The sequence below is a fragment of the Chinchilla lanigera genome, unplaced genomic scaffold (assembly GCF_000276665.1).
Source record: "Chinchilla lanigera isolate Chin_1 unplaced genomic scaffold, ChiLan1.0 scaffold00043, whole genome shotgun sequence".
In the NCBI taxonomy this organism is placed as follows: domain Eukaryota; kingdom Metazoa; phylum Chordata; class Mammalia; order Rodentia; family Chinchillidae; genus Chinchilla; species Chinchilla lanigera.
In genome coordinates this window covers 10,023,767-10,036,911 of record NW_004955444.1, presented here as the reverse complement: position 1 = coordinate 10,036,911, position 13,145 = coordinate 10,023,767, and the positions used below count along the sequence as shown (strand labels likewise).

At 44.5% G+C, this 13,145-nt stretch overlaps 1 protein-coding gene across 8 annotated transcripts in view; it reads left to right on the top strand.

The window, feature by feature from the left end:
- The window catches only part of Sulf1 (sulfatase 1), a 164,596-nt gene that overhangs the window by 30,018 nt on the left and 121,433 nt on the right, over positions 1 to 13,145 (top strand). For 4 of the 8 annotated variants that reach the window (XM_005392113.2, XM_005392114.2, XM_005392115.2 and 1 more), the window contains exon 2: positions 11,088 to 11,178. The exons of 1 other annotated variant lie outside the window; for it this stretch is intronic. The gene's annotated coding sequence lies outside the window, so the exon portion shown is untranslated. Of the gene's footprint in view, positions 62 to 11,087; positions 11,179 to 13,145 lie in introns of all 8 variants that reach the window. 3 more of the 8 variants (XM_005392116.2, XM_005392111.2, XM_013518197.1) reach the window with 1 other exon arrangement.

Here is a 13,145-nt window from a genome sequence, read left to right as displayed (position 1 = left end):
GCCGCCGCCGCCCCCCGGCTCCCGGCGCGCGCTCTCTAGGGAGGATCGGAAGGCGGCTCGCGTAAGTATGATGCTCTTCTTTCACTTTAGCGGGAGGAGAAGACAAACTTTGCTGCCTGCCTGCCTGCCCGCCCTCGAGCGGCTCGCGTGATCGATGCGTTTCCCTCGTCTCTCTCCCGAGATGACGGAAAGTGTGTTTGTGGCCAAAGTCCTCCACCCAGTGCGGTCCCTCGAAGGATCACAGGAGGGAGAGAGGTTGCTTCTGATCATTCCCTGAGCAAAACAGGGCTCCGGGAGGCGCTTGGAGCGGCCACTTGGAGGGCATCTGGTCATGCCCGCCCCTCTCCTCGCTCCCTTGCTTCCTAGATGAGAGTGCCCTGGTTACTCACCTGCTGTCTTGGGCAACATAGCACAACTTTGTCTTCATATTGCGAATCTTCACAATTCCAGTTAAATGTAATTGTTGAAAGTTTCTTTTCACACTCTGAAATACATTCCATCCCGTAGTGTGGGCTTGAAACCTGCGCCGGCTTATGTAAACGACACAAAACCCTGAACGTGTTGATTTTTATTAAGTTCTTTTCATTGCGTGTGAAAGGTTTTCATATTAAAGGAACGTGGACACTTAACTTCTCAAGTCTTGGCAGAACCCAAAGCCGTGTGAAGCTGTGTTTCTGTGAGGAATGATGAAATTCACAGTGTTTTTCTCAGGGGAGATGCTCACGGCTTTGAGAAACTACCTTTCAGCAAAGGTGGACCGAGAAGAACCCTGACAGAAGGACGGCTTTCGAACACACAGAAACTGTGATTTGCTAGTTGAACAAGCCAAGAAAATAGAGTTCTATTTGGGGTAATCGTATAATTTGCATTTACTAAACCATGATTATATCTTGTTATACTATGAAATAGAGAAAACTAGTGCCTTAGTATATCAGGTAAGAAAACTAAGAAATCAGTTATAAGGTTAAAAAAAAAAAAAGGAGGTCTTCTCAGGTTAAGTTACTGAGCTTAGCTGTCTTAATTTTAGATAAATGTGAAATCCACATATAATATTGTATTTATTAGTACATGTATGTATACACATACATTTAGTTATCATTTTTTTGCCCTTTTTTTTGTTTTGTTTTTGGTACCTGGAATTGAACTCAGGACCTTGCGCTTGCTAGGCAGGTGCTTGTGCCGCTGAACTATATCCCCAGCCCCACATTTAGTTATGTTGAACTTTAATTTTGAGACAGAGTCTTGCTATGAAGTCCAGATTGGCCTTGAATGCATGATCCTCCTGCCTCAGTTGCCCAAGTGCTTGGGATTACGTGTGTGCCCTGCCAACCTTGGCTGGCTTGGATCATAAACGGCTCCCAAAGCCTGAATTTACAGATTTGTTATAGCTGTTGAGTGCTCAGCATTTTACATGATAGCATAATATCCAAAATGAAGCTAACGAGAAATTTGATATCAAATTTCAGATTTCAGTGGAGTTATTTTTCGTTATTTAACAAACGTGTCTGTTTTTGAGATTCCCTCTAAATAATATTTCTACTTCAAACTATCTGCAGCTCCTAAGAAATTCTAATACATAATTAACCTTGAAAATGAGACTAGATCCTAGGTGCTTTTACCCCTGAATTGTCCTCTAGCTAATTTGACTACAAAGACCAGTGACAGAGTCTCAACACTTATGTCAGTTTATACTCAGTCACAGAAGAAAGAACACAGGTTTGGTAAGATTTGAATTTGAGTCTTGGTTCGGCCATTACTTGATTATAGGGCCATCTTTAAGAGCCTTAAGATGGTCAGGTTTCACGTCTATGAAATAGCACCAGTGCTGTATACTCCAAAGAGATTGCTGAAAAGGCTAAAAGGAAGCACTTTATGAATGTCAAGGACAGAGTCTGAAAATAGTGTTTTAGTCTATTTTAGGGCCTTTCCATTTTTATTTTTTATCATTCATTCCATTCCTTCATTTTACGAAGCATTTACTATGGATTAGCTGCATTTACTATGGATTAGCTGCTATGCTGAGCACTGCTGATACACTCATGTCCTGGAAGAATTCACAATCTGAGACAGACAAAACAACAGATTGTGCTCGTAGCAGCGTAATACCTGCGAAAATAGTCTGTGTTCAAAACCGCAGGAATACTGAAGCCAGAGGGGTTATCTCCTGCTGAGAAAACCGGAGGACCTTTTCACAAAGGGGATGTTGACTGAATGGTAAAGGATAAGGAGGCAGGGAGGCACATTTGGAAGAGATAGCATTGGAGAGGAGGAGGTCCACGCCAGCCTGGGGCAGGCACTGGTGCGCACGGTGTGAAAGTATTGGATCTAGCGGTATGACAGGCTTAACAGGGGTCCCATCAGTTCGCTGGTACTTCATGCCCAGCTGTGTGGCCCTGTCAGCTCTCGTGAAACAAATTCACCCATGGGCCAGCCTCAGATCTGCGGTTTGTTTTAGTTTCACATTAAGATAAAAAGCTTAGGCCCGAATGTCAATCCACTATGTCCCTAAGACACTGTTTGGCACAGTGGGTGATATTTCAGGGGGGTGGTGCTAGGTATTGAACCCAGGACCTGCTGCATGACAGGTAAGCACTCTTCCGAGGGTCTATATTCCAGCCCTAATAGCTTTGCTTATTTGTAACAAACTTATCTCGGTGATGGAAACTCTACAGCACAACCTCCTTAAACACTCAAATTCAGTGCTTTTGGGAAGACTTTGATCGGCTGGGAGTCACGAGAGTTTTGTGTGAAGCTAAGAAGGTGCGCAGTAGATGTGATTTACATTTTAGAAAGATTCTGTTGTTACTTATTTATTTTTGCACCGCTGGGGTTTGAAAGAGGGCTTTGCATGTCCTAGTGAAGCATCTATTACTGAGCTGCTCCCTGACCTCGGCCTAGAAAGAGGCATATATATATCTCATCTAGTAGCCCTTGAGAAATGTGGGCCGGGGGTCGCAGCGCTGGCTGAGCAGTTGAGAGACCGTTGTGTACAAGTGAGAAATGCAGAGGGCCTGAGCTGTGTAGGCGACAAGAGACATCCTTACAAGGTGGGACCTTCCTGACTTGGGACGGGGTGAACGGAATGACGACGAGGAAACCCCACCCTAGTAGATTTGGGTTTGGGCCCCTGGGTAGTAGCTACAGTGAAATAACCATCAAGCAAGAGGAGGCACAGCTTTATAGGAAAGAAGAGAGCTCTTTGGGGGTGATGACAGAGATGTCAGTATGGGTTAGATCGCACCACTGGGTAAAAATGAAAAGTAATTTTGTAAGAAAGTAATTTTTAGAAAAAAGTATAAAATTGCTAGTTTTTTTTTTTTTTGTAATTTTGAGGAGAAATATAAAGACTGAGCTCCCCTTATGTTCTAATGTCCCCTAGAAATCATCAGTATCTGCACTTATGGGTTTACCACTTTAATCTTGGATCCCTGCTGCGTTTAATCTTGGGTTCCTGCTGGTGTTTGTGTCTCTGCTGTCGGTGAGTGGCGGTCCCATGAACTCTTCAACAGGAAGGCCGAGTCTAGGTGATCTCCCATGTGCACCCTCAAAGAGAGTGATTTCTACTTCCATTGAGCCTCAGCGAGGGGCAGAGGCTGCGAAGAAAGGTCTGTGAGCTAGGAGGTACTTATCTACAAGAAGCACGTACTCATAAAGAATTAATATTTACTCAACAAAAAAGCCCCTTCTTTGGCAGGGGTTTTTCCACTTCCTCTGACCCACTGAGGGACTGAAGCAGGGCAGGTAGCTTCTTACCTGGCCAGTAAATGGCCCGTCTACTGCCCTTTGAGCCTTGCTGTGTGCAACCAGGGAGCTACTCCCATACCCTAGACCCTAGACTAGGGCTTGATTAGGGAGCAAAGGGTGCCATTTGTGAATTTTTAAACAGTGACAACTGGAAGAATGTTAACGTTTTGACTGAACAGAAACCCTGATTAGCAGACAGGAAGCTGTGACTTTTTAAATCTTTGAAGTCTGAGTCCTTGATAACCTCAGTTTTCTTATCCGTCTCACCTTGTCTACATTTAGCGCTTAATCTCCTATAGCAAAGTCTCTCTCAGATTTCCTGGATTGCAGAGCTCCTGCCCCACCTGAACACTTCAGAGAAAATTCCAGTCAGCCCCAGACTTTCTGGTGTGTTTTGCAAAGTCATATAATCTTTCTTTCTGGTAGGTGAACAGTATCAGCACATTTAAAGAAGCTGTTCTGCTCCTAAATAGAAAACGCTTTACCACTTACTAGAAACATAGCATTTGGTTATAATCTGAATCCTATCAGGGTTCTAATAGATCATCTCAAAATCCACCAGACTTCACAAATTATCTTTGACTTCGTCGAAAAATAGTTTCTATTTTTATTAAAATCCTTTTACTGTAAAACAACAAGAAAAAAGAAGACTTCCCAAAAGGAACTATTAACCTCTTAGCTATGCAAAATAATCATGAAATAGATACTTTAGAATGAGATGTGTTAGCATCATGGGAAAGTTTATTATCATAAACTTTTATTTATTATAATATTTTAGGGAATTCCCATTAGCACAAATAAAAGTATGAAGAATAAACTGAGCTTCCATATATGGTGCTAGCCACCGCACATTTAGGTTACTGAAGCCATTTAAGGTCTTGGCTTCCTAAGTAATTGCTACACTCTTCATAATCTTTTCGGGTTTGTTTTTTTGTTTTGTTTTTTTGGGGGGGTTTTCTCCGGTACCGGGAACCGAGCTCACGGACCTTGCGCTTGCCAGGCAGGCGCTTTGCCGCTGAGCTAAATCCCCAGCCCCTCTTTTCAGCTTTGTGAACATAATGATTTACTCCAGGCTAGGTGCAGCCTGAGCCGCCCCGCCGCGCTTGCCTACGCACTGTGTCAAGAGTGGATAGGTCGCAGCTGTGCAGCCCTCAGACACCTGAGCCCCGAGCATTGCTGGAGTTCGCTTCATTCTGAGCGCCACAGAAAGCTGGAAGCTCCCCAGCTTGCTCTCGGGTTTGGCTTCCTGCTCAGGTTTTCTGGTCTCCTGTCACTGTGCGTGAAGTAATAATCACCCCATGCGCATGCGTTGTCCACATTGGCAAGGTCTGTGTGGTTTGCTGCAGTGTTCTGACGAGGGCATTTTGGACCTGCCAACCATCCTTCAGGGACAGTAGTTTGGAACCGGTTGTTACTTTGCAATGCAAAGGCAGAATGCCCTTCAGCAGCAAAGCTAAAACCACTCGTAGGAGGTGATTAAAGGACAAATACGTAAGAAAAATAAACATTTACCTTACACATCTGTTTAAATGTATGTGTTGTACATACAATGTAGAAAATGCTTCCAACTCACAGTTTAGAAGTATCAGTGTTTCAGCACTTCGCTAACTCTGAATGGTGCTAGTGTTTTCCGCTGAGGACAGTTATTTTAAAGACATTTCTCTGCAGCAAGGTCTGATGAGTTTCCGAAGTTCGAGAGCCAGGAAAGGCAGCTCAGTTTCTGAACAACTCAGAATCCTGAGTTTAAGTTCCACCATCGAGCCACTTTATAGCAGGAACCACTTTATACTGCTAAGTGCGCAGTGACACCAGGATCTAGAAAAGCCAACCCAAACTGTTCAGGGAGAGCTCTTAAAGTACTGATACAGGGGAAAGAAACTCCCAACCTGCTAGATGTCTGGTACGAGCTTGTGTTCCCCACAAATTCAAAGAATGAATTTTAGGAACAACAGAGGTTAAGAGTAGAATATATTTATCAAGGGCTTGAAGAAAGCATCTGTCCAAGAGAGAGACAGAAGGGGTCCTGAGTGGGTTGTCAAGTAACCTGCCTTTTCTAGGGAATTTTATACAGCAAATCCATGACTCGAGGTGGGTCCAAGGTAGAAAAAATGGGAAATCGTAAGGTGGGCGTGAGGTGGGACAAAAGTATGGTCAACCAGTAAGATTACAAGTATAATGGCTCAGGTAAAATGGATTAAATCAGGATCAAATAAGGAAGCAAACCAGGGGCTTTTCCTGTAGGGGGTTGAGTTAGTAACTCTTCCTGGCTTTCTCACAGTGATAGAGACCTATTTAGAATATCAATCCCCTTAAGAAGTATGTAGGTACATGTGTTTCATCTTTTGTCTTGAGATCCGGCCCACAGCGGAGGTGCCTGTCTTCCCCCCAGTTGCAAGGTATCCCGTCTTCTGCACTGGCTCCCTCGGGGGCCCAGCCCTAGCTGACTGCCTATAATATTTTATAGCTTAGCTGCCTATAGCAGTATTAGGCTTAACCTCCCAAAGGATTAGTAACAGGTGAAATTCTGGCACTCCCCCACACTTATTTGTGGATGGTGATTTCAAATTAATAGACCTATGTGGAAGAAGGGATTTGGGAGGTTTATCAATCTTACCGCATTCTTTCAGTTTAGGAGTAGAAAACCTGAGAATCATGTGAGAGTTCTGTCTCTTCCTCCCTTCCCTCTCCTCTCTTTTCTTTCCTTTTGTGTTGGGAAATGAAGCCGAGCCTCACACGTGCTAGGCAAGTATTCTGCCACCTCCAGCCTCTCCCCCTCTTGATGCGCACACACACAGACACACACACACACACACACACACACACACACGCAGACCTAAGTCTGGTGCAGAGTCATTGCTTATAGAAAGTGTCTGACTTCAAGGAAAAGGGGCAAGGGGCTCACAGCAAAGACATGGGATTCCTGGTCCTTTCACGTGTCTGTTTCTCGGTTTCATGGCTGTGGGATAATTCGTGCTTCCTTGGAGAACCACTCAGGAGCTCATATTCGGTTTTGGTTTTTAGTGAGATCTCACACGTTTGCGCACACTAGCCTCGAACTCAAGATCCTGTGTCAGTCTCCCAAGTGATGGGATTACAAACGTGTGCCTGGCTGATTAGATACAGTATTTTTAACCGAAATTTAAGTAAACTCTGAAACAAACCAAGGGCTTGTGTATGACTCAGCTCCTGGCCCTCCTTGCAGGGATGCTCAGTAACTAAGTTTTGGGCCACAGTGTGATGAGAGTATAAACTGGACACAAAGCCCAGGCGGCACCTCTCACTCTGAGCGGTCTCAACCTGACCAGAGGCCTGGGGATGCGGATCTGTGGCGGAGCATTTGCCCAGCGTGTCCAAGGACCAGGTTCCATCCCCAGCACCACCAGAAAAGCAAATGACCACGAAAACTGACCCGGACAGACTCCAGCATCACAGGCCAAGCGGTAAAATCAGGGACTACAGAACTAAGTGCTTTGTTGAATCGCACAGGTTTTAAATGTCACAGGATCTCTGGTGAGAGAGTTAAATGAAAATTGAGGTTTTTGGAAAGTGGAATTTTAGCAGGTCTCAGAATGAGTGGTGGTAAGAATTTTAATATGTGGAACCAGACATGGTGGTGCACGCCTGTAATCCCAGCACTCAGGAGGCTGAGGCAGGAGGATTGCTGTGAGTTCGAGGCCAGCGTGGACTACATAGTGAGTTCAAGGTCAACCTGCACTATACAGCAAGACCCTGTCTCAAAGAACAAAACAAAACGGAATCTTAATATGTGGAGAATAGCAGGCTTTTTCAGGTCCCAAACAGCAGGGAAGTTTGGAGAGGTCTCCTGAAACATGAGACCGTATCTGGGTGCAGAGGCACACACCTGGAATCCCAGCATTCAGGAGGCTGAGGCAGGAGGATTGCAAGTGCAGGGCCAATCTGGGCTACATAGCAAGACCCCATTTTAGCAAGAGTGGGAGCTGAGGACGTGAGGCTGAGGTGCTCTGCCGTCTTGTTTCTCAACCTGAGCACCAGGCAGGCCCCAGGCCACAGCACCCCAGCGCTGGTTCGTTGTTATTATCTAATGAAACATCAGTGAGACCAGCAAAAACGCAGTCTACCCTTGGTGGCCTTTGAGGGTCAGTTCCAGGACTCCTTCCCCCTCAGATTCCCAGCCCTGCTGCTCCTCAGACCCTGATACAAAGAGCACAGCATCTGCCTGTAACCTGCGCGCCTCCTCCTGTGTACTTTCAACCCTCCCCAGTTTGCTTACAGCACACTACACCGTGTAAATGCCATGCAAATAGTCGTCACGCTGAGCTTCTTAGGGAATAACAAGGGAGAAAAGTGTGTGCGTGTTAAATAGATACACACTTAAAAAACACTTTTAATCTGTGGTTGATTGAATCTGAAATACAGACCCCGCAGAGAGGGAGGGCTGACTACAAATGAATATAATTATATCATTGAAAATCCAAAATAATTAAAACTAGTTCATTATAAGCAAAATCATAAATCAGTGATACTGTAGTCAATAAGATGCAGTGTTACTGAAACTAAAGGGTCAGTTTGGCCAGCTATGGTGGCTCATGCCTGTAATCCCAGCATCCTGGGAGGCTGAGGCAGGTGGATTGATTGTCCAGCCTGGAAAACTTAGCAAGAGCCTGCCTCAAAATTTAAAAAAAAAAAAAAAAAAAACTAGGGATGTAGCACCTTGTCAAGGCCCTGTGTTCAATCATTAGTACTGTGAGAAGGAAAGAAAGAAAAGAAGAAAATTATTTTGACCAGTTGTTCATAAGTGAAATTGGCAAAAAAATTCCCCTTGCATGTTGTACTGTGCCTGTCTGAGAAGCCACCGCAGAGCTGGCGTGCACGCAGAAGCAGGCCGTGAGGCGCTGAGTTCCAGACTGTGGAACCGAGAGTCGATGCTGGGCTCATCCTTCGCTGTCCTCAATTCTGGCACTGAGTCAACCTTGCACAGCGCAGCAGGAAGGGTTCGACTCTCACGTGCACACAGGTCAAGCAGGGCTGCCTCGCGTCTTTCTCCAGTATCCTATAAGAATGAAATTATTACATGATTCAACTGCACATTATTATTACTGCTTTAGAGGTGAGAGACCAAAGTCTCCATTTACAAACAAAAGAAAACAAAAAACAGAACTAGTCTCACTCTATAATTTGTTCCCGTAGTGTTGGAGGTGGGACCCAAGGCTTTATGCATGCTAGGTAAGATGAGATGCACTGAGATGCACCCCGACACCCTAAAGTGTCTTGTTGCTGCAAACGTGCAAGAGAAGTTGTATCTTTATTACTGACTTTAAAAGCAAATCAACCCAAGTAGTATTTACCAGTGTTTATTGAGCACTTATTTTGTGCCAGGAGCTCTCCACAGTTTTTCACATGGTTGTTCTCCTGTAATTCTCACATTAGCCCTACAGTGTGGACACCATTTTCGATCCCTATTTTCAGAGGAAGATCTAGAGGTATAGAGAAATTAAATAATTTGTGCAAGGTCACATAGCCAGTGAATGCTGTAACCTGTAATTCAGGCATTTCATTCCAGAATCTGCTGCTCTGAAAAACAAAACAGTGTCAGAAAGTGTGGTGGGTATCATTTGGGCATTAGACTTGATGGCCTGACTACAGCCAGATCTTTGGGCACTACATTGAGGTTTGTTGTTTCTTCTTGCTGGGCGTGCAACCCAAGGCTTTACACATGCTAAACGCAGGCCTTACCTGTGAGTTACATCACCAGCTTAGACATTAAAAGTAAATTTTAACTTTAGGCAATCTCAGGGTGACATTAACATTTATATCACCTCTCAAAACATATTTAAAAAATAAGCATCTGCACGATGCTTCTAATAATGTAGGATATTTTCAGGGACTTGGAATAGAATGTGAAAGTTCTAGAACTCACAAATTCCCAGGATAAGGAGCACAAGGAGGGGTGTTCTAAAGGTCTCACGGGTGAGGGGCCCCAGACCCCAGAGGGTGGCATATAACTGGCAGCTGCTGTTAGAGTGCAAAGTGACAAGACACGGGCGGCCTGGGAGGAAACCGCCGTGCAGCCCTGGGCTGGCTCCAGGGAGGCCGCTGCAGGTCTCTCACGGGACAGTGGTGCCTCAGAACCTGGGGCTGCTCACTTTAACCTGAATCACCAAAGCCAGCTCCCAGCAGGAACTGCCAGGTCCACGGAAGGAAACCAGCTGCACCTGTTACCTCTGGTAGCCCCCCCACTCTAGCTGTGTCAACATACAGTTGCATTCAGCAGTGGGAAGGTAGGAAAGGCCAAATGAAGTGCTTTATCAAACATTTCTATTTTACATGGGCAAGGGAAAAAAATTAAATGCCAAGAAAATTTTGAATTATTAAATAGAGTGTGTCACTCCTATTGTTCTGATACTATTTCTTTTCTGTGTAGGTGTACAGCACTGGAGGTTGAATCCAGGGCCTTCACACTGAGCTGTATCCCTAGCCCTTTTTATTGTTTTAATTTTAAAACAGGGTCTCACTAAGTGCCCAGGTGTTGCTTAAGCTAGCAATACTCCTGCCTCAACTTCCTAAAATGTTGGGATTACAGCCATGCACCGCCGTAGCCAGCTCTCTTCTATCTTACATGCATATGTATAAGGTTTATATGTTAAAACTTGTTATTAATAACAAGATTGCTTCTTCAAATGCTTGATGCGTTAAAATGAATGTTACCTCTTAAACTGTCTACATTATTTTAGTCACATTTTTCAAGTTGTAAACACAGAATATAAACAAATTTAGCCACTTGCAAATGCTTCCCTTACTATTCATCAAATAATAGCTTACAGCAACTTTAACATTTTATAAATTTATAAAACTGTGATTCAGCACATTTTCCTTTAAAGTAGAGTCCCACAACCTGAAATTAGATGTCACTCAACCTTTAAACTTGGAACACTGTATAAACTTTAAAGAAGAAACTCTTCTTTATTGGCTCTATGAAATCCAAGCAAAGAGTAAGACAAAAGTGATTATAATGGAAAATCTTTCCCTTGATGAACAGGAGGTAAAAATGGAAACTTCTACAAAAGGACTGAATCTCCACAGTCCTTCAGAGACTGAGTCAGAATCAAAAAACCAGTTCTTTTTTTTTTTTTTTTTTTTCGTTTTTCTCCCGTACCGAGAACCGAACTCACGACCTTGCGCTTGCCAGGCAGGCACTTTGCTGCTGAGCTAAATCCCCAGCCCCAAAAATCCAGTTCTGATGAAATTTAATGAATATTGTTCCTAATCTTCTCCTTTTGAGCCATGAAAGGACAATATCTGAAAGACGATAGGAATTGTTGACACGATGCCGCTGACGGCACTTTTGTTCCTGTCCCTTGTAGGTGCTGACGGCCACCCACCCCCTGCTGAGGAAGGGATTTGACAGAACATGCGGGTTCTTCAAGGCAGAATAATTGCAGAAAATTGCCAGAGGTATTTTTATCAAATTTTTATCTCCTAACTAATTATGCCAAGGCCACCTGAGCACTCTCTGTAACTTGAAGGGGGGACGTTTCACAGATGGAGAATAGTAAGAACTAGCACAGGGGGTCGAGGGCCCTGTATGTTCCTGTGACACTCTCAGTCTTCTTGGCTGAGAGAGCTGAAGAAGGGCCTTAAGTGTGGCAGAGCCAAGTCAGGGCATCCATACTGCGGCGAGTCAGAACCACCGGGAAATGGCGGCCAGAGGGGAGCCAGTGGCAGGCCGGCCCTCCTCGGCACCCGAAGAGCAAAGCGCCCTTGCTCGCGCATCCCCATAGCTTCTTGGCCCCGCCTGGTGAACACTGATACCTAGCGCGTGGGGGACAGACCCACCTCAGCGATGCAGGCTGGGTTGCAAAAACATTCCTAGGAGTTGGGTTTGTATGAGTTTACACTCCGAAGAGTCTTTTCTCAAATGTCAGTGATACCCCAGCCAAAACAATGCAGTGGAAGCGGTTGAGTTCTTTTGGTTTCAAATTGCTGCTCTTTAACGTCATTGTCGTTTGCTGCTTTTCCTTCCAAACCTTGTGTTGGCCCAGGTTGGCTTGGGACCAGTCCTCTAATCACCAGAATGCTCATGACTCTCAGAAAACAAAGCAAAACAAAATAAAATCTTTACATCTGGCCTGAATTTCAGGTTTGTCTTCTGAGAGATTAGGCATTTTGTCTTTATTCTACTAAGGACAAGGGAGGAGGGGCAGCGGGTGGAGGCGTCTGGGCTGGGGTGAGTGCCCAGCATGGAGGCTTTGGCATCAGTGGGTCTCCTCTCACTCTCAGACCCTTGGCTGAACGGGGGCCTGATTACTACACTGTGTGCAGCTTGTCATCCAAAGCCAAATCAACAGTCAGGGGCTACAGGTCGAAAGCGGGGGCTCTCCTTACTTCAAGATTCCAGACAGGAGAAGAAAATATTCCAAAGCAGAAACTAAAAAAAGATGTATAAGTCCAGTGAATGGAAATGTGACTTCATTCGAATGCCTTATCTTCTTGAGTCAACGTGCCAGGCATTTCTTTGTGAATCTCTAGCCCATTGCATCAGCTCTTCTGTGGGAAAGAAAGAGGTTGAACTCTGGTAACTAGAGAAAAGCTGGAAGAACTTAATACTGGAGGCCTCCCTTTATTTTCCCAAGAGATCCCTACGGATCGGATTTCTTTAAGCATCTGCCTTAGCGTGCGTGTATGTGTGTGCGTGCCTATGCACGAGTGTGTCGTGAAAAGGTCATTTTCTGAGTGCTACGTTGTTTGTTATGTGGCCAGTAATCTTTCATTTCATACTTTTCTCTCATAATAGGAAATTTCGCCTCTTGATGCACCATATCCTTTTCATTTTTCAGCATATTCTTATTGAGAAAAAATAGAAACAAGTGTTTTCTGTAGTATTGGATCAGAGTCACTTGTCAAATTTAACACACAGGACACTTTTATTTCTTAAAAATCTGTGGGCTCCCTGTGAGCGCTGGCTCCGATCTGTTTTTTCCATCTTTGGGCTGGAAAATTCAAATTTAATGTCTGACTGGCTGCCGGCTTTGGAGACCTCTTTCCCTTCCCATCCAAGTCCGCACTTTGAGCTGGATTAGATAAGCAACTGAGTCACTTCCCACAGCCACATCTGTATTCACATGTCCGCAGTCTTCCCATCCAGTAAAGTTTTGTGGAAAGAGACAAGCCCTTTTAGTGTGTGTGGACAGTGAGGCTTGTAAAATAAGGGCCACTACACTGAGCCATATGGTTTCAGAATGTTGCCCCATGCCTTTTTCTTTTTTTTTTTTTTTTTTTTTTTTCAGGTGTTGAACTCAGGACCTTGCGCTTGCCAGGCAGGCGCTTCTTCTAAGCACCTCATAAATATTAATAAGTTTAATCGGCGTTAAGCACTCTATGAGTTAGAGTCTATTATTTTCCCCATCTTTTTTTTTTTTTTG